Source organism: Cricetulus griseus (genome assembly GCF_003668045.3).
Source record: "Cricetulus griseus strain 17A/GY chromosome 1 unlocalized genomic scaffold, alternate assembly CriGri-PICRH-1.0 chr1_0, whole genome shotgun sequence".
NCBI classification, from domain to species: domain Eukaryota; kingdom Metazoa; phylum Chordata; class Mammalia; order Rodentia; family Cricetidae; genus Cricetulus; species Cricetulus griseus.
In genome coordinates this window covers 223,963,897-223,985,252 of record NW_023276806.1, presented here as the reverse complement: position 1 = coordinate 223,985,252, position 21,356 = coordinate 223,963,897, and the positions used below count along the sequence as shown (strand labels likewise).

General features: G+C 37.5%; 1 protein-coding gene and 1 long non-coding RNA gene across 2 annotated transcripts in view; one reads left to right on the top strand and one right to left on the bottom strand.

Moving 5' to 3' along the window:
• Cntnap2 (contactin associated protein 2) overlaps positions 1–21,356 on the top strand; it is a 1,481,094-nt gene that overhangs the window by 154,512 nt on the left and 1,305,226 nt on the right. The window lies entirely within an intron of this gene.
• The window catches only part of LOC103160471, a 55,232-nt gene that overhangs the window by 20,630 nt on the left and 13,246 nt on the right, over positions 1–21,356 (bottom strand). The window contains exons 3-4 of the long non-coding RNA XR_004771856.1: positions 16,271–16,347; positions 15,654–15,712 (exon numbers count right to left, since the gene is read on the bottom strand). This is a non-coding gene — a long non-coding RNA (uncharacterized LOC103160471). The remainder of the gene's footprint in view (positions 1–15,653; positions 15,713–16,270; positions 16,348–21,356) is intronic.

Genomic DNA, 21,356 nt, shown 5'->3' with positions numbered 1-21,356 from the left:
AACAGCCAGAGCTATATAATACCCTTTCTCAAAAATACCAAAATAAAAAGGTAAATTAAATCATAATATTTGTGCTGGTTAATTTTTCTCAACTTGACAAATTCTAGAATCACCTGCAGAAAAGCAACCTCAGCTGAGAGAATACCTTCATCAAATTGGCCTGTAGGCAAATTTGTGGTGCATTTTCTTGATTCCTGAATGAAGTGGCAACTGCCCAGATCAACAACATGAACAATGCTACCTTTGGCAGGAGGTTCTGTGCTATGTGAGACAGTAATTTGAGTGAGTTATAAGGAGGAATCCAGTAAGCAGTGTTCCTCTTTGGTCTTCATTTCAGGTCCTGCCTCCAGGTTCCTGCCTTGAGTTCTTGTCCTAATTTTCCTTAGTAGATAGACTGTAAGCTATAAGATGAAATAAGCCTTTAGTCCCTAATTTGTTTTTGGTTGTGGACTTTATCACATAAATAGAATAAAAACTAGGCCAACACTCCAATAAAAGGACCCACTTAAGACTTTGAACAGTCAGTGTACTAAATGACCAGAAAGTTCATGTGAAGGAATGTTTATAACTAGATTTGGGAGACAATTCAAATGTCTATAGGTTGTTAACTGAGTTCTTGTTATTCCCATGCCCTCATCTTGTTGGGTAAGAAACACTTGCATGGTGCTTCTATCTAGTTCAATTCAGAAGACCTGTAGGGAGCTGCAGAAAACCGCACCCAAAAGATGGCGCCGGTTTCTGCCCTCCGCCAGCCCGACGGCGAGCGCTCTCTGTGTAAACAACTCCAAATTAGGCAACGGTCATGTATCCTCTTAATTCTGCTTGGAGACAACCTATCCTGGCACGCCACGTAGGGTTAGGTGATTGGTAGATGTAGACTATATCAGGCCCCATCTCCCTCGGCCCGGGGCACCGCCGCCGCCATTATACATTGTACAAAGCAAAGAGGTTCCCGATTAAACTGTGTTTGAAGAAGATTCCTCAGTGTGGCGTCTTTCTTGCTGGTCAAGGGTGGACGCCGCAAGTGGTGGCCCGTACGGGGAATCAGAACTTCTCACAGTCGGGGGTAAGTTCCCAAGGTAAGTGGAACTGTAAAGTCCGCGGTGAATGCGGAGATAGGTCTCCGGTAAAGGAGCACCAAGGTCCTCGGGAAAGAGTAGATAGGTCTCCGGTAAAGGAGCACCAAGGTCCTCGGGAAAGAGGAGATAGGTCTCCAGTAAAGGAGTACCAAAGCCCTCGGTAAAGAGGCAATAAGGTCTCCGGTGAGGAGCAACAAAGTTCCGGGATTCGGACAAAGCAGAGGTAACCAAAAGTGAAAGTATGGGAACTACAACATCGCAACCAATTTTCATTGCTCTTCAAGAGCTGTTACGGTCTAAGGGATTGAAATTAAAGAAAAGTACTTTAGAGAGATTTATCCAAGAGGTTATTGTGGTAGCCCCCTGGTTTGCTGATTCCAGTAATTTAACCACCAGTTGCTGGGACAAGCTTGGAAAAGATCTAGATTTTGTCTGGGCACAGGGAACGCTGAAGCCAGGGACGAGGCCTATTTGGAAAATGGTTCGCAGCTGTCTAGAGGATCAAAGATGCCGCAAGGCTGTAGAAGAGGGGCAGGAGACGTTAGAACAGCTGAAGGAAATAAATAGATGCAAGTCATGGGGCCTGTGCAGCGTGGTTTACCGTTGCTGTCAGCCCTACCCAATCATGAAGAACCTGATTTGTGATGTGTGCAGGATAGTGTTAGGTTTGCTTTTACTTTACCTTCTATTCTCCATACCATTATATGAGTGGGTGGTTTTACCCCAGGGTATGGTCAATAGCCCCACTATGTGTCAGCTTTTTGTGTGTCATGCTATTGCTCCTATTAGAGAGAAATACCCTGCTGTGAGATGTGTCCACTATATGGATGACATTCTCTTAACTAGTAAGGAGTTGAAATTGCTGCACTTAGCATATGGAGATTGCATTGGATATCCAATCTACCCTTAATGCTCAATTGAAAGGTGGCATTATGGTTTTGAATCAACACATTGATCTATTGCAGGAACAATTGGATAATTTATGGTAACTGGCACAGTTGGGATGTGAATGGAGAATGCCTGGTTTGTGTGTAACAGCTGTTTCCTATCAGAATTATTCCTTAGCAGCAAACATGTCTAAACAACCTTCATAGTATCTTCTAGGCAACTGGTCTGGGGATTTTGAAAAGCTGATGCAGGAGCTGAGACTCTCCATAGTGCATGTGAATTCCACCAGGGTCGACATCTCGGTTGCGGAAGGACTGTCTGCGTGGATCACTCAAGCCATGAATCATCTGAAAGAGTGGGCAGGAATGGGTGCCCTGGGAGGAATGCTTATCCTAGTTAGCTTCATAGCCTTATGGTGTATCTGCAGGATGAGGGTCACACAGCAGAGAAGTAATACCATGATTGCACAAGCCTTTAGTTTAGTTAAGGAATGGGCTGGAGTAGGGGTTATGTTTTCCATGATGCTGTTAGCCATTTTTGTTTGCCTGTGGTGCCTATGCAGGATCAGGAAGTCGCAAAAATCCCAAGCTGTTATGTTGGTACAGGCCTTTGCTGCTGTGGAAGCAGGACAGTCCCCTCAAGCATGGTTATCCATGCTGACAGACAAATAGATGTCTGTCTCGCCCTTGCTGAGTGAGTGATGCGTATCTGAATCAGTCATGCTCAATGACGGGCACCTACCCTCTTGCTGAGCGAATAAGCATACATGTGTTCCCTTCAACCTAAGACATGAGCCTGTGAGGGCGACACAGTGACTCTTTGACGGGTAAGATAGGGACACTGGGGTTGAACCTAAGACAGAGATGACTGAAATCTGACAACAGATAGATACTGCTACTCCTATAATATTAAAACAAAAAGGGGGAACTGTAGGGAGCTGCAGAAAACCGCACCCAAAAGATGGCGCCGGTTTCTGCCCTCCGCCAGCCCGACGGCGAGCGCTCTCTGTGTAAACAACTCCAAATTAGGCAACGGTCATGTATCCTCTTAATTCTGCTTGGAGACAACCTATCCTGGCACGCCACGTAGGGTTAGGTGATTGGTAGATGTAGACTATATCAGGCCCCATCTCCCTCGGCCCGGGGCTGCCGCCGCCGGCCACCGCCGCCGCCATTATACATTGTACAAAGCAAAGAGGTTCCCGATTAAACTGTGTTTGAAGAAGATTCCTCAGTGTGGCGTCTTTCTTGCTGGTCAAGGGTGGACGCCGCAAGTGGTGGCCCGTACGGGGACGCCGCCACCGCCGCAAAGACCCACAGTCTCATCATCACATTTGAAAGAATTCATGTGCTCTTTATCAAGTCCTTATCATTGGAAAAAGGAGCCCCAAAGAATCTGCACCATTATCTCTGTGATTGGTTCTGGGGTAGCATTGATTTAGTTAGCTAAAGATACAACAAGGGCATATTGGAAAGTACATAACAATGGGATTTTGACTTCTGTCACTTCACGTTGAATGTTAATATTAATCATATATACATATTCATATATATATATGAGCATACAGTTTACAGAAAATGTAACAATTTTTTAACTTTTGATGTGGGGCATACTATAGTACTCAGGATGGCATTAGACTTCTGAGCCCAAGCAATCCTTTTGCTCCAGGATCATAAATCTCTGAAACTACTCTGCGCCTGACTTCAGACAAAATTTAATTTCTCTAAAATAGATTTTCATCCCTTCTACTACTATTCCCCTCTAGTCTGCTCTTAGATGCCACTGCTTTGTGTATTGAAGTTTACTCCTCTTTATTCATTTGTAAATCCAACTACGTTCATTTCTAACACTAGACTTTTATGATGTTCTTTCCCAATTATGTGGCATCAGGGATGGAAGACTAGTCCACACTTATCACTATATTTCACACATTATAGATTGACTCTCAACACATATATAGGTATGTAAATGACAGTTCCTGGAATGAATTTGTGTATGAAAAGGCTGATGACCTGATTAAACTTCAATGAGCATGAAGAGTTTTGGATGTTTCAGGTTTGAGAGCCTAATTATATTTTCTTTCAGGATATTAGGCCCTCCCACTCCCAAAAAAGAGCCTACCCTGGATAAGAATATCCCAATAAGCAGAGAAAAACCTTTGGTGTTTATTAACGAAACTATGCTCCACCAATCAAAGGACTAAGAATGCTATCAGGTGACATCTGTGGGTCCCGTACCTGGCTGTAGCCTACTTCTCTGATGTAAAAACACTGATGCTCTTTTTAATATAGCCTGGATTTATGACTTTCTTTGTCCTGCTATTGTTCAAACCTCCTGAAACTACTTCTGTATTAGGACCCAGAGTCTAGTGTAACATCATTCCATGGTCCAGGGTTGTGGTCACTTAGGTTGTTTGCTCCAAAACAAACTCTTCATCCCTTTGAGGGAAGAGCTGTGTTTCTTGCCTTAACAATTTGTGAATGGAGCTCTTCTATAATGCCATTGGGCTTCTTAATAGTTTCTGCTCATTATATTGTCATAGCTTACAAATTTTGTGCAACCAAAACATTATTAAAGCCCAAAATGTTTGAATAATACCGAACTCACTATGAGTACAGTTTTGAATGAACTCTTTCTAAAATAAAGCAGGATCTCCATCAAATGGCTAGGTACACAAGTCACTTATATTGTTCAAGAAAACATTATCAAAGTAATGTGATTCATGTTTAAACATCTGCTGGTTAACTGATTCAAAAGTAACACAAGTCACAAATAGTCTTCATTTGGCCTTGAAAATTATTCTTGAACCCCAGAGGTTACATTTCACTGAACAAGAACTCCTTGAAACTTTTGGCATACAGCAGCTGTTGACACTGGAAAGTGAGGTTCATACCCACTCATTTCTTACTGAGATCAACTGCAGCTTTGTAGGTTGTTTTCTACACAATTACAACAGTTTGTTCCTCTTCTTTTAATGCCATCAGAACTTTAATTTCTAAGTCTGTTTATGGAAAAAGGGCAGAGTTCACATTTGAGACTTGAATATGTATTTTGATAGCTCCAAGGATGTATGGATAATAACCTTGAGACGGAAAAGTTTCACACTTTTTCAAATATACTATAGAAAACTGGTTTTTATTCTCAGTGTTTCAGATTATGTTTCTGGAAAAAGACTCAGTTTTTTTTACACATCCTTTGTCAAATAAGCATATGATCATGGTGTGACTGAATAAATACAGCTATTAGATGTTATTATTTCTCAAAATAAACATGGATTGTGATGTCTTCTTTGAAAAGTTAGTTTTTATCAAGAATATGTCTTACAAAGTTTCCTTTAAATGTAGCATTTAGTCTTACTTGTTTTAAAGAAAATGATTACTCATGGATAGCATGGCATCACATACTCTACTGTTATCAAGACAGTATACTACAGGTTTTAAATGATAGATCAGTCATCTTAAAATGGTTTACATATGAAAGTTGTATGGTCTCACTCAGTTCTTTAATTGATGGCCTCCTAGGAGGAAATCCCTCTCAAATCTGCCTATTCATTATTAGAGGTATTGTGACTGAAATTATTAAGGTTGAGCCTGGGCCTTGACAGTCCTAAAAAGTTAGGTTCCACCACACACCCTCAATAGGCCAGTGAAAGTAGTAAACAATAGTGGAAAAGCAGCACCATGAGCATTATTGAATGGTGTTAAGCTGAAAGGTGTTCTGGTAACCCTTCAGGCATATCTTTGAGAGTTAGATTTAAATAAAAGGCAAGAGGTATGCATAGCCAAGCTGTCCAGATCAGGGTGCAATCATTCCCATCATTGACACATTATTGTCAGTCCTCCAGTCTCTTTGACAAGTCAGAACTGTGTAGAATCTCCTCCCGGTGGGGCCAGATTCTCTGCTAACTGGCACCAGGCTTCTGGTTTTCCCTTGTATTAAACATGCACCTCCAATACTTTAATGAGAGTCTTTTTGATATTCTCAGCCAAGGGGTGTAGACTCAAGTTTTCCTTAAGAATATCTTATTTGTGCTAGAGCAATCCATTGTATGTCCATAGTGAAGCAACGTTAACTGCCTGCATTCCAACGTGGCTTTTCTTCCGTGGTGACGACTGTGTCAGCCTCCAGCTTTCTACCAATGAGGATAAGGTATCTCCTGTGCAGCACCACAAAGGGCGCTTAGGGTTAACACTTCTACGGAATCTCAACCATTTTTCTTTGGTTCTAGCTTCACCTATACTTGACTTTCACAGATTCCTTTTGCCCCCATTGCCTTCTATGCTCAGATCTGGCAGGACTCAACAGTGTAAACAGATGTCACTTTTGCCCTTTCTACCCTACTCCACTGCTGCAAAACAGACCTTTCATACCTAAAACTTTTTCTGACCTTCTAAGTCAATTACAACCCTTTGTGCTTTCCATCACCTGTTCTGTTGACTTGGCTCTTCTTGTTTTCTCATCTTCTGTCTTGGTACCTTTGGCTTTTTAGTGGAAATTTAATCCTGGGTAGTTTTTGTTTGCTCAGTCCTATTCATGTATGCTCTGGGCTTTCCACTGGGTGAATACTACTCGCCTCTGTTCTTAAGCTACTGTTTTTAGAAACATCAAGTGGTTCTTTTTGATATTCTTCTAAATACCCTGGTGTACAATTATTTGCATTATTTTATAAGCATTACTGATGTAATTATTTTTATACAAAATTTTTAAAAAATGACAGTTTTGACTAATAAGTAATATTTTTTCTAAACTTTTTCATCAATTAAATCTTCTTTAATTTCTAATTTTTAACAGAGAAATACATTCACACTTACCAATCTAAAGAGAATAAAATGGGCCATATTAATTTAAAAACTATTTAAAACATCAAAGGCCAACATTGCTCATTGTTAACATATGACCAATTCAAGTTCAAAGTTGGGAAGGGCTATCTCGTACTAAATGAAGAGAAAGTATGACATGGGTTTACAGAGTCTTAAATTAAACAATTGCCTCCTACACAACGACCATGTACTTGCAGGATATCTGAATTCTGTCATGATATTAATGACAGAAGTCTTTAAGAAACTTAGCCTGGTGATGGTTGTGCATGCCTCTAATCCCAGCTCTGGGGAGGCAAAGGCTGGGGTCGGGGCTACCTGGGTCTACAGAGTTACAGGACAGCCTCCAAAACTACACAGAGAAACCCCATCTCAAAAAATGATAAGAAAAAAAGAAAAAGAAACTTCAAGATGAAAGGTGATTGTCAGGCAAACTGGATGCAAAGTTGATGGTAGAGCTTATTATATAAGGAAATAAGGAAAAGCTACATTTAATTCATTTGAAAATGATGCTCAGTAATATGGCAAATATATTTCTCATAGAAGAGATGAAAAAGGTGAGAGTGGGTGGCTTGGATCTGTGCCATCTGAAGGATGGCTATTTTGAAGTGTGAGCCTTTCCTGTCAGCAGCTGCCTCTGGAATTTCTTATTTCTATTAAGGGGGATGCTTCATATTTTTTTGCAGTCAGGGGAATGCTATTGAACCTTCCTCAGAACTGTTTCTCTTGGTTTATTTGGTTTATTTTAGCCTAGAAAGAATGACTATGGCAAGGTTATGGAGCAAAAACCTATAGGCAAAAACATGATGTTGAAGATATTGTCATAGTTACTGTGTATAGTTAAAATACTTTCCTGTACAAAATGCCACAGTATTATATATAAACTGCATCCTTACTAAATTGCATTCTGCTTCCATATTGAAAGCAGAAACAAATTACTTCATGTCAGCTCTCTGCTCTCATCTCATTTCTTATTAATAGTGGCTTATTACTTGAAAGGTTAAATTGTACTTGCTTCAAGGGTTGTTTTATTTTTCTTTTATTTTCCACATAAAATCATTTCTCCGGTTCATCTTCTGAAGCAAGCTTTTACATCTGAATTGCGAATCTTGTGGGGTGTTGTTTCTGATTTTTTTCCTCACTTGCCCACAAATTTCTCAAGAGTTGGAAACATACATCTCAGTTTTATTTTCTATGTTCAATCTATTGTCAATTTCACCATTCAAAAATACTTACAGCTTGTTGTACAGAAACTCAAATGCTAGACAGTAGAGACCCCAGAAACATCACAGTGATGTTATTTAAAATGATAACTCCAGATACATCCAAAGGTTCATACTCAGTCTCAGTAAAACCAGGTTCAGAGCTTTGTCAGTCCAGGGCAGTCTCATACTCAGGGCAGATGGCACCCCCACATTTACAAGGAAATATATTATTGAGATACATATAAATCATTGAATATTTATCATAAACAATACAGGAAGAATAGAAAACATGCCAAATATATGCTATTGTCTGAAGAAGAAACATATCAACTACAAACTCATGTCCAAATGTGTAGAAAAATACTTTTTCTGTCTTCTGCACCAAATACTATCAGTTGTTTTCACCACGCCCTAGTCTGCAATTCTGCTACTTGCTAAAGTGTAGTTCACAATTTCAAACTAGGAATCCAGCAGGAATTCCTTTGCATGGCTCATTTTCCACTTGGGGGATCCATTCCTCATTGGTTTATTCACCACTCTAACCAGCAGACACAGAATTCAATATAGCAAATGTGTCTACTGCAAATTCAAAATTGTTTCTCACCCATCTGTGAGCAACACATAAATAACAAAAGAGGCATTTAAAAGTCCACTCTTTCTTCACGTCTTTCTCTGAGATATATCTTCCACTGAAGGAAATGACTGGAAATGACTCTCTATTCAGCAGCAAGGCTGGAGCTCTGAGGATGCAATTGCCGTCTCCCTCCCAGAATTTAAGTTCCCTAACTGAGAACAACAATCATTTTCGCCCTCTTGATCCTTCTTTTCTTCATGATACTTGGTTTCTAACCTCTCAGATTTTTAATGTGACTACAAAGAGAGGAACTGAGCGTACAATCACTGTGCCAATTTGACAGTTGCACGTGCCAGAACTAGTAGGTAAAATGTTTCCTTTTGAACAAGGATTTTATATGGTAGGTTTTCACAACTAGCAGGAACAAAAACCAAAACCAAACCAAACCAAAAACAACCCCAGGCATTTCAAAAATCCTGGAAAAAAAAGAAGGCACAAATGCACTAAATTTTACATTAAAATATTCTGAAATTATCTTTTCCATAAGTAAGACTCCCCCCATCCTGCTCCAGTGTTTGATGTTTTATTATCAGCTATCTTGCATCTAACAAAGTCTCACAGGACTGATTACTTCAACAGCATATCATCTATTGTCAAAACTTTGGGTTTGGCTTAATTGACACAGAATGGGTTTATGCTTTTAACTTCAGAACACAGTAAATGGACCCATTGTATAATTAGAATTTTCCTCCTTTATGTTTTAAAACTTTAAGTATAATATTTCTTAAGCTCCTTAAAATATTCATGCATCTTATTTGATATAAAATATATTATGATTTTATTAATGGACTAAAAGAAACTATTCCTAAATTACATTGTTTTCCAAAATAGTTGAAATGAAAGTCCAGTGCTATGAAATAAGATTGTCAAAGGGTCATTTTATAATGACTATCCATATTCCATTTTATTAGAATTCAGAAATTTACTGGGGGAACATCATAGTTTTTGATATAACATTCTTTTGTTTGAGGCAATTCCTTACTGTCTTGGAATTTTCTATGTAGTCCAGGCTAGCCTCAGATTCATCGAGATATGCCTGCCATTGCCTCCTTAGTGCAAGGATTAAAAGAGTATGTCACCACACCCTGATTTGTCATAACAGTTCTACTGTGAATTTAAAGAAAAGCAGTTTGCCACAATAACCTATTATTCAAACTGTATTCCTATTATAAGTTGCCAAGCCTATCTCGAATGGGAACCAAGTGCTTGTTCCTTCCAGAATTAGAATGGTTTTTCATGTCTAAGGCAAGAAAGTGTTAATTAGCACATACTCAATTCTGGTGTCACCTTTCTGTGAAATGCTTTTTATGTCATTGATTGACATCTGATTTTTCCTATGCAAGCAATTTGAAAAAAGAAGAAAATACAGATTAGCAATGCTATTTTTATCATTCCTTCAATGATTTTAAATCATTTTCAGTGTCTCTTTTTCAAAGATTAGTAAAACTTTAAATCTCTGCCATTGGCTAATACTTTAAGATATAATATATGCACACACACATATATGGTATGTGAGTGTGCACCCCTATGAGTTAATATGCACCATATGTGTGCCATGCTCCCAGAGGACATTAGATCCCCCAGTAAATGATGTTATAGCCCATTGTGAGTTCTAGGAATTGAACCCAAGCCCTATGAATGAACAGTACATTCTCTGAACCACTGATCCACCTCTAATCCCATGTAATTCTTATATACAATTAGCAATGTTTCTGAATCACAAGCTATTTGCGAAATTTTAAGTGTGGACACTTTCTGTTATTTTCATATAAATAAAGTATTGAAAAGCTACCTCCATATGAGCATAGACATAAATTAAAAAACATAACTGTTCTGTTAGTGTCTTTTAATTTTTACAGCCATCATTTGAACCTTCTGGATAAAGACACACACACACACACACACACACACACACACACACACACACACACACACACGTTCACAACATACATATGAAAAGGAAAGAAGTGATAAAGCCAGAGACAGAAATTTATAGCACAAAAGTAGATAATCCCTTGGGTTGCCAGGAGGTATTGCCAATAATCAAGCATTTTAAGTTCCAAACAGTAATCTTCCTATCCTAATTCTCTGTCAGTGAGTTTTGGAAATGTATTGCAAAGAATCTGTGCTTATCATGTCCAGAGTCTCTGTTAGCTGTCTAAGACGGCTTTGAATGTCAGTCACTGAAATGATGAATTGATGCATCCTGGGTCAGGAGATCGTAAGAATTTGTGTGGTGTGATCATTAAGAGAGCAACATAACTGTAAAATAAGAGAAGTGAGACTTGGGTTTGGAGACCACATATTGCTTCCCAAGTTATTGTGGAATTATTTTTTTATTCTGTATATGGCCCAGAGACATTTGGATATTTATTTTATTCTGTTATTTGCATATTTTTCTCTAGGGAGTGGGATGATCCAACTCATGTTTAGAATGTTTAGTTTTTATACAATGCAGTAAGGCAAGATGGTAACAAGAAATTTAATAGTCTAGTATGCAATGATGGCTGTAGCACTAGGGTTGATTCTGAGGTAGCCAGAAATGCTGAAGTTCTGGTTCCACAGGAAGGAAAAACAGAAATAAAAGTAATGTGGTGCATAACTTTTACCATAGAATTATTTCACATATTGGTTAAAGCTATTCTCAGATTTTGTACAGTTTTTATAAATTAGGTTTTTGAGCCTTGATTTCAAATTTGTCTTCTTTTTATTGTTTATATAAATACTAGATTTTTCCTACCCTAATATTGTGTGATTTTCCTTTGGAGAGGTATGCAAATATGTACTCATCCCAGTTAAGGCACCAAGAACAGATGGAAGACATGATTACAGGAGTATCAGTGAGGGCTTTCTAACAGAAGTAAGATGTCTGGAAAGTATCTGTATCACAGAAAAGCCCAGTCCTGCATGGGTTACAACTCATGAGAGCCATACCCCTGAGGCTCCCAGCACAACTTGTAGGAAGTTTAGTCAATTGTGAAGTTTCACCTTCCCAGAAATTGTTAATAGTTAAGTTAACCCTGAGGTTATGGCATGAGTCTTGCAATTTCAGGATCTTCCTGAACCCATTAAGTTTCATTTTGTTCCTAAGCCTTGTATGTTGGTTTACTTCCTGAACCTAAGGACCCTCTCTTTCCTCTATGAGGACATGTTTCAATTCATAGTAAATAGGTACCCAACACCTGATTTTATACCCTGTAGTTTATGGAGTTCATTTTTATTTATTATAGTAGTTTTTAAGTTGAAGTACTGGAATCTTGAAGGTTTACCTGCATCTATTGAAATGATCAGATACTGTAAAATATCATTTTGTTAATGTGATGTATGACATTTTTTGATTGACATATGTTGGCCATCCTTGCATCTCAGGGATGAATCTTCCTTGATCATGAATGGTGTATGTAATGTGCTCTTGAATAGGGTTTGCTAGTAGAGAAGTTTTACATATGTGTTTATCATAAATATGGAATTGTATTTTTCCAGTTTCTGAACTTAGAATTAGAATGACGATCATTTCATAAATGAGTGAAATTAGTTAATTTGAAGAACTTGGGTTAGTCCTGGAAATATTTGAAGGAGTTCAGCAGGGAAACCATCTGGCCCTTGGCTTCTCTTTGATAACATGCCTTTAATTAATGGCTCATTCTCCTTAATAATTAATTGGTTAATTATAAATTTGTGTTTCTTCCTGATTTCATTTTTGATCTTTTTGATCGGTTGCTTTTGTTAAGGAGCTTATCCACTTCTTTTAGATTACCAAATGGGATGATACAGGGTCATTTTTGTAGTTTCTTAGGATCTGGATAATTCTCTAGCATCAGTTACTTATTTACTTATGACTTATTATTTGGAACTTTTTCTTAGTGAAGTTAAAAGTTGATTCACTTTGTTCTTCTTTTCAGAAAAACAGATCATTAATTTGTTGACTTCTGTTTTCTATGGTTTCTGTTCTATTTCATTCACTTCTGCTCTGATAATTATTATTTTCTTCCTTCTACTAATATTAAAATTGCTTTGATATGTGATATGTTAGTTTAAAATTTAAGGGTTTCTTTGGATGTACTTCACTGTGATAAAGTTTCCTTGTAAAGGTACTTTTACTGTATTTTGTATCATTTGGTCCATAGTGTTAACAATCATTTATATTATAATACTATATCATATATGTATGCACATATATTTATCTATGTATATATTTTTACTTCAGGTAAAGTGTGTGATATGATTTCATTCATTTTTAAATTGCTAATGCTTGTCTCACTGCCTAACATGACATCTAACCTGAAAAGTATTTAATGTACATTTAAAATGATTGTATTCTTTGATTATGGATGGGAAATTTTGTATGTCAGTTGACTACAATTGATCTAGAGTGCTAGTTAAGTCAATGTTTACTAACTGATTTCCTGTTAGGATGATTCACCCATTTCTTAAAATACGACATTTAAGTTCTACTATAATTATAATGCAATTCCCCTCCCTTCTGATCCATTATAATTCACTTTATATACTTAGAAACTCCATTGTGGTCATATATATATTTACAACAGTTGCAACTCATCGGTGTGTTAATTATTATCATTTTCCAATGTCAGTCATTGTCTCTTTTCAAGACTTTATTTTTTCCATCTATTAAGAACAGATTATTGTCTCACAGAATATATCCTAAATATGGTTTGCCTTCCCTCTGCTCCTCAAGTTCCTGTCACCATCCCTTATATCCATATCTACTTGCTTTCCATCTCTCCTTAATAAACTCCATCAAGTGTTATGCTACCATGGCAGGCAGGATACCATCATAGATCAAAGTTTTTAATATATTAGATTATTTACTGATTATTTTTGGTTTTTTGAGAAAGGATTTCTCTATGTAGCTTTGTAGACCAGGCTAGCCTCAAATTCACAGAGATTCAGCTCCATGTGCCTCCCTCTGCTATCCCCACATGAGATCAAAGGTTTTGTGCCTGAGATGGTGTTTACTTTTCTCCCTTGGTATCATCTTCCAGTATCAAAGAAGATGATAACAAGTTGGGGTAAAGACTCTATGTAGGTACCACCTCAATTTCCTCACATACAATGTGTGTGTGTGTGTGTGTGTGTGTGTGTGTGTGTGTGTGTGTGTGTGTTATCTTTAGCAACAGGGCCTTGCCATCATAGTGTTGAGAGTAACTTCTAGTTTTTTGGGAATGAGGCCTTGATCCCTCCTAGATTGTGAGGCCCAACATATCAATACTTACATTTGAACATTGTTTCTATATTTAATATTCAATTCCTCCTTGTTTTACTTGACTAATTCTATTATCAGAAGGATAATATATATTGGTTTTCTTTAAAATGATGAATGAAAAAATAATGAAAGAAGTAATAATCTTTCATTCCAAGTAAATCTAAATTTTGTATTCACCCAGAAAATTCTCCCATTTACCACGTCTATAGGGCATTTGGAAGAGCACAGATGGAAAAAATATTCTATGGATCTATCTTATACTTATACTATACTTATACTATCTTAAGTATAGGCTTCAGAATCCCTGACAAATGTTTATTCTCACTCCAGTTTTTCAAAGGAAATGTAAGCACATGAGTCTATTCTATCTTACAGAGTCCTCAGAGGAGAGCTGGTCTTGGTCATGTTTTAAGATTTTTATTTTCTAGAAGTAGGTGAACAGATGCAGACATTCCTGTTTTATAGTCTGACCTCAAGTAAGACACTATTTAGGTAGACTAAGACATCATGCACATCAGTTTTACTTTAGATCTGAGCAATTGATTGCAATTAGTAAGGAAACAGCACTTTTGGAAGGTCTTGTAAGAACGTTCATTGTTCTGGGTGGTGTAGATCAGAGAAAGTCAGTATTAATCTAAGAGCTTGACTCATCATAGCATTGCAGGCAGAGCATGGGCTTTGCAATCGCATGTGTCCTTATCTCTAGCTGTGTAAATGGGGGTAGTTTAAGTTAATTGCTATAAAATTTAATGGAAAGATAATAGAAATACTATCTCATAGCATTGTGAATTAGTTAGAGCACAGTAATACATGTAAAGTTCTGCATAAAATCCTGGCACTTGGCATTCATTCAATCACAGCTCACTATTATTTTTCTGTGCTAGAAAGTAGGTGATAATAAATAGTGCATAGATCTTTAATGAAGATTACAAATTACACAATGTTGATTGAGCATCAGCAATGCCTTTGGTATATGTGATCACAGATTACAGTCACTCTGAATACAATTATTTTTTATCTTAACCGTTATTACTCATGCTTCATAAAGTGACCATCGACCTGTTTAACATGGAGATATCGTGCTCTTAATTTTACTTCACCTGTTTTGCTCAGTACTTGTAGCAATATAAGTGTTGCTGAATGAATAAGCAATACTAGAACTATTATTAAAACCACCATGCACTAGGAAACTGACACAGTAAAAGTTAAATGAAGACACAAAGAAAAGTGGTAAAAAAAAAAAAAAAAAAACTTTAGCAGCAGATCTGAACCTTCCAAATGATAATGGAATTTCAGCATCTGGACAGACATGACCAACCAACCATTTGGACTAAAGTTAAATGAAAACATACTTGGGGAATGTTGTGAAGGCTGAAGTAATTTTATATTTGTTTTTAAGGTATCCAAAGCCCCACATTTCTAACATTTACAATTATCACTGCTATGTTATTGAGAAGAAAGGGGCTTGTAAGTAATACTCAATAGTAAGGGAATCATTCTGCAGATTTTGTTTTATGTAGTATAGCTAAGATAATGCCACACAACTTGAAATGTAAAATATCCATACAAAACTAAGTCTTATTTCATTTTTCTTGGATTGCTACATGGGTAGGAAGAGGCTCTGTGCTTATATGCTTGCTTTGAAACATTATTTCTTTCTTTTCTTTGCCTAACAAACAACACTTTCTCCTGAAGTTTAATAAAATACCATTAAAAGTAAATGCTAGTTTTCCCTTTAAAAGTGGAGTATAAGAGTGAATGGGTACACAGTGGCACATTTTGCATTTGGGAATGCATGCTTACCTGTGGTGAAGTTAACATGATCAATGTAACAGAAACACAGCTCTCATGGCTCATTAAACCTGGAAAGTGGGAGAGAAAAGAATAGCTTTTGCATATGTTTGCACGTGTCTGAAAGCAGGAAAAACTCTCTTATGTAAGAAAAAAAGAATGCATACTTCTTTACATAGAATTCCCACTTAAAAGCAAAAAAAAAAAAAAAAAAAAAAAAAAGGCATGAGCACTCAGTAACTTGACAGCAAGATCCCATTGGTTGTGAAAGGTAATTTTGCGTATCATTGATAGAATCTGATGGATTCATTCTTTTTCTTATTTTGAGACTTTAATTTTTTTATTGTCTCTATATATGTTTGTTTTATTTTCGTGCATAATTCTTTAAAGTTGACTGAAACTTTATTTATGTGTTCAGTGCTCAGAAGGAAAATTCTCTGGTCTTCAAATTCATTAATATCTTTCATATTTTTCTGTAAATGATAAAACATCACATATGCACCTTTCATTCACAGAGGTATATTTCAGTCTATGATGTAACTTGCGCATCTAATTTTTAGTCTCAAAAATATTGACCTTATTGACTTTTTAAGTGATTAGAATATTTATTTGCTTCTACTAAAGCTCACCTGCAACAAAAGGATGTGAGACTCTTTATTCTTATGTATGTAACATTTTGTCCCCAAAAGTACAGTCACCCATTGCTCTGTGAATAGGGAAGAAAAAAAAACAGAAATCTCATTTTCTAATCAGAAAATTATGTTATTACACACTTTGAGTTATTTGCATAACAGTCACTGTAGTGTGTCTTCTAAGGGATTCAAAGAAAGTAGCATTGTTATATATTTTAAAAATATCAAGCAAATTGCAAATTTGTCTTAGACACAGAAGTGTCCATTTTAGATTCAATCTATAAGAAATTAAAGTCTGCAGTGATTATTATTTTCAACTACACTATTTTCCATTAATTTCATCTGAAAGGAGCATATGGAATACAATGAACTACCTCAACTATTTAAACTTTTCCCATTGACAATTCACTTTGCACAGTGCAGAATAAGTGTTAAAACTAACAAAGTTTGTCATCACACAGTTTCTGAAGGTGCCTACAGGGAATTCAGAAATGAAGTTTGCTGGGAATTTCAGTGAGTAGAGGCAATGGTTATGATTCATAACTAATTGGTGGGGCAATATCTCTTATTTATAAGAGTAATTCTATCCCATGATTTATAATATTCCTACTGTAAGTCAATTTTATATCCAGTTCTAACACAAATCATTTTGAATAGGAGATACAGGAGATGATTTCAATTCTAGACCAGCTAAAATTATGTGTTTCTTTTATTTTAAGAGTAAAGCTTTTTTGTTTTAACTTTTCTCACTTGCTTTTTGTTGCATTACGCAGAAACCTAATATTCAAAAATAAACCAATAAGGCAAAACAATTAGGAATCCCTACAAAGATTCTCTGCATTGCCCTTCCATGGGATCTGTTTCATGTATGGTCAAGGCACCATGATAGGCTTGTAAAAGTATCTATAAGGCCATGCAATAAATCAACTTAACTCTCTTCAATCATTGCAAGTATCTTGTCTACTTTTGTACCGTTGCCACTTTACCTGATTTTATATATATAAAAAAAATCTAACAATGTACAAGAGGTCTACCTTGGAGGAAAGAAAAAGTTCTTTCCATATTCTGTTCCAACTTGTCTTTCACACAATCCTACAGTACAATCTGTAATTATCTTACTTTCTTGCCCAAACAGGAAAAGAGAACAAATTTAAAATATACCCTACAAAAAACATGGAATAAAAAACCAGAAAACATTATGCATACTAATTAATTTCATTTGGCTTCCTACTTAGAACACTTTGTAGTTCTTTCAAGGGAGGCAGAGACTTCTGTGCAATAATATTCCTTTGAAAAAAAAGAAATACAAACTTGGGACTGGTGAGATGACTTAATATACAAAGGGCTCATTTCACAAATGTGGAAATCAGCGTTAAGGAGCCCAGCACCCATGTAAGTACCTGGTAAGTGTGGCTGCCTGCACATAATCCCAGCACATGGAATACAGAGACAGGGGATCCTCAGAGCAAGGTGGCTAGCTAGATTATCCAAATGAGGAAGCTTTGGGTCCAAATGTGAGATCCCGCACCAATGTAGAAGACAAAAATTAGTCAAAGAATATGCTCAGTGTAACCATTGTCCTTGACATGCAAGAATCACCTGCACACACATGTGTACTCACATACAGGCAAGCACACATGTGCACCGCACATGCAATAACACAAACGTACATATACACACACCAAGGCAATACAAATTCTGTCTTTTTAAGAGATCAAATGGTTGATACAATGGTTGAACTTTTTCATAAACTATCATGATTCTGGTAAAAGATAAAGAACAGTACAGGCTGAATAAATTTATGAAAGATTTGAAACAAGAATTCATTGGGGAGTTAGTGTGTGGGTTCCATGAACCTAAGTGAATTTAACTGTATGCCCACCCACTGGAAGACACAGGATAAAATACATTTGTGTCGTAAGAAATAGAGAGAATCTCACTCTGCATCCCACTCCTAGCAATAGCCCACTCTGCTCCATAAGGGAATCCCAAGCTGCAAAGGCAAGTAGGTCTGGAAACTTCTTTGCAAGTATACCTCAAGGGAGGGAATAAATGCCCATAGGGTGTCTTTCCAATTTCCAAAGTATGCTGCTTAAATATCCAGAGAAGAGGAGGGCTAGTAACAATAGTGCCTTTTAGGTAGACAGGAAAAGACTGTGACGTTTACGAAAGAAAAAGAAGAAAACAAAGGATAGAAAGAGCAGGCAGAGAGGGAAATGGAGAGAGGAAGAATAGGGAGGAAGAGGATAAGGGAAGGAAAGGGAAGAAAGAATGAACTAGAAGAATTGTAGGAAAGAAAGGTGGATTTGTCTGTGTGCTAAGCACATCGCCTTCTGAATGTGTATTTGTATAGAATGTCAAGGATGATGCCCATGCGCAGTGTATCCTTTGGCTATTAGAACCCAGCCCAGATGAAAGATGCAACTGTATTGTGTGAATGGACTTACAATTTGGCTATGACTTAATGACACTGTCAAAAGGAGTTCATGTAGAAACAGACAGTTACCATGTCTCCAATGTGGGCCCACCTTGCGTGGCATAGGTATGGAGACAGGTAACTGAGAAATTTCTCCAGAAAATATGAGTTGAAAAATGCAGCTGGGTGAGGAAAGTGAGAAAATGAAGATGTTTGATGGTCGGTTTGTATTCTAAAGCATCGTGGAGGAAAAAGAAAACTTACACAAAAATCCAGCATCCAACTTTTCAAATTAGGTATGGATTTTTATTCTGTATAACACATTTTGGTTTAATTTCAATTATTTACCTCCTTAGCTATTTTCATCTATTATACATATCCTCAGTATTTATCCTGCTGCCTGGGACTTAGTAGGTGACCAATTAAAATTAATTGAACGAATGACTGAAACAAAACTGCTACTCCTCATTAGGCATCTTAATTTAAGCTTCAATTTAGAAAACTTCTCATTATTTTTCCCAGTTTAACTCAGCAGTCGTAAGACTGCTTTTTCCCAGTACAGTTTGTGTCTTTCCCCTGATGCATGCCCAGCTTTGTACCAAGCCCTGGGCTTTGATGTGTGAAGAGAGGAAGGACTCATCTGTCGATCATTGCTGTGACTCTGCTCAAAGTCAGACCTGCAACCCCAGGTGGAGATAACAACGCAGAAGTAGCTTAGAAAGGGCAGAAATACAAACAAGTTAGATTTTGGTCTAAGTGTAAAACTGGCCAACTCATAATTGAGGGAAAGAAAAAGCATGGAGGAGCACCAGCCCAGAAGTGCAGAATGTGAAATGTGGATTTCCCAAATGAGTTTAGGCACTCATGACCAGAGAGGCCTAGGGCTGCAAGCTGTCTGAACCTGAGGAGAGCAGGGGCACACACAGTGCTGGTGTGCGTGGTCTGCTCTAATACAGTGCAGTCAACCCTGGGGGTGCTTAGCTTTCTTGACTTCTCTCTGGATCACAGTACCAATCTCTTCAGGATTCTTGGCAGTCTCCACTCTTGTCCCACCAGTCTTGCTGGCTGCACTTACCTCCTCTTTCACTTGTGTGATTTTGGACTTCTATTCATTTCAATGACCATTCGCCTAACTTAGGAAATAATCATCCAATCAAAGTGCAAACTGCTGGCCCCCTCTTTGCACATCCCACACATGCTCACCAGAGTCCTTGTATCATGTATTCTGGACATAGTCCTATCTTCTCTGTTTCATCGGCTATGTGTGTGTCATCGGCAACTGGCAGTGAGAGAGCAGGCAATCAGAAACATAGAAACCCTCCCTGGAAGGCTTTACTTCTCTATACTTGTTTGTATAATGCAAGTACTGATTAAGCTATGACCTATAGCCCTTTCTGTGGATGTCATTTTGGTCGTCTGAAATACAATGCAGCATTCAGAAAAAAAGTAATTTTCTACTGTAGATTCAGAAGCAATTTTACAAAAGGCTTAAGTCATTATGGCAACAGCAGTTATTCAGAAGCAGATCAACAGTATGAGGATCATAGATGAGAGATTGAATGAAAAGAATAATTGCTTTTTATTATCATATACAATTAAAGATACAAACCCTTACCTGGAAGAAAATTTGCCATTTTTCTACCAAACCCACAGAAAGCCCCAGAGCTTAATATTTAAATTTCAGCCAAACCCAGCCTAATTTTCTACATTTGTAGAATGTGACATTTTAAAATCCCAGGTGCACTTAGTGATTTTATCACTGGCATACTGCACGTGAAGAGCCTCTTGACTGTGACCTTCCTCCTGCTGAGACAGGATCTTCATGGGCCATTAGAGAACAGCATTCACTTTCTGCTGCAGGGTACCCTTTGCCACTCCTTTTGCTTGCTTTTCTCCTTTTAAAATAGTCAGTGCCCACCCACTCTATTCTCTGTACTTTGGAGTTTATAATGATTGGTTTCACCACTGTTATTTTAGACAATTACATTTATCATGAGAAATTAATCCTTGAGGGATCAGTGATGCGTGGTTTTTCTATAGCCCACGAGAACAAAACTACTGTTCAGTCTCCACTTGGTATAAAGTGAGCCCATTTACTTCGTCATTACCCTGTTGGCAATGGTGAGCAAACCCACAATCAGTTCTCAGTCAGGAGCACAGTCCCAAGGAACCTCAAATCCTTTGCAGGTGCCCTATGTTCCCATATTAATATGACTAGTAACATAGCTAGGTGAACATGCCTAACATTTGTCAGAGTGATGGGTCTCCTTGTGCCAACAAGCTCTATGACTTACATTTGAGGGACAGAGGTAGAATTAGGTGAGATGTCTCAGTGATTAAACGACTTGCCTAGGAAACACGAGGATCAGAATTGTATCAGTGGTGTGTTATTTCACTCCTAGAATTAGGGAGCTGGTGTTGAGTAGCTCCCTATGGTTCTTATTTGATGAGTTTAGCCAATTGGTGTCCCTGTTTTAGAAACAAAGAGGATAGTGCCTAAATAATAACACTATTGTGATGGGGGAAGTATTTCTGTGTACGTTTATCTTATTGATTTTTTAATTAAGTTCTGCTTGGCCAATGAAACCGCAAGTTAGGCAGGACTAGGAGTCAAAGAGGATTCTGGAAAATGTAGTAGAGAAGTGATACTCCAGACAGGAAGTGACA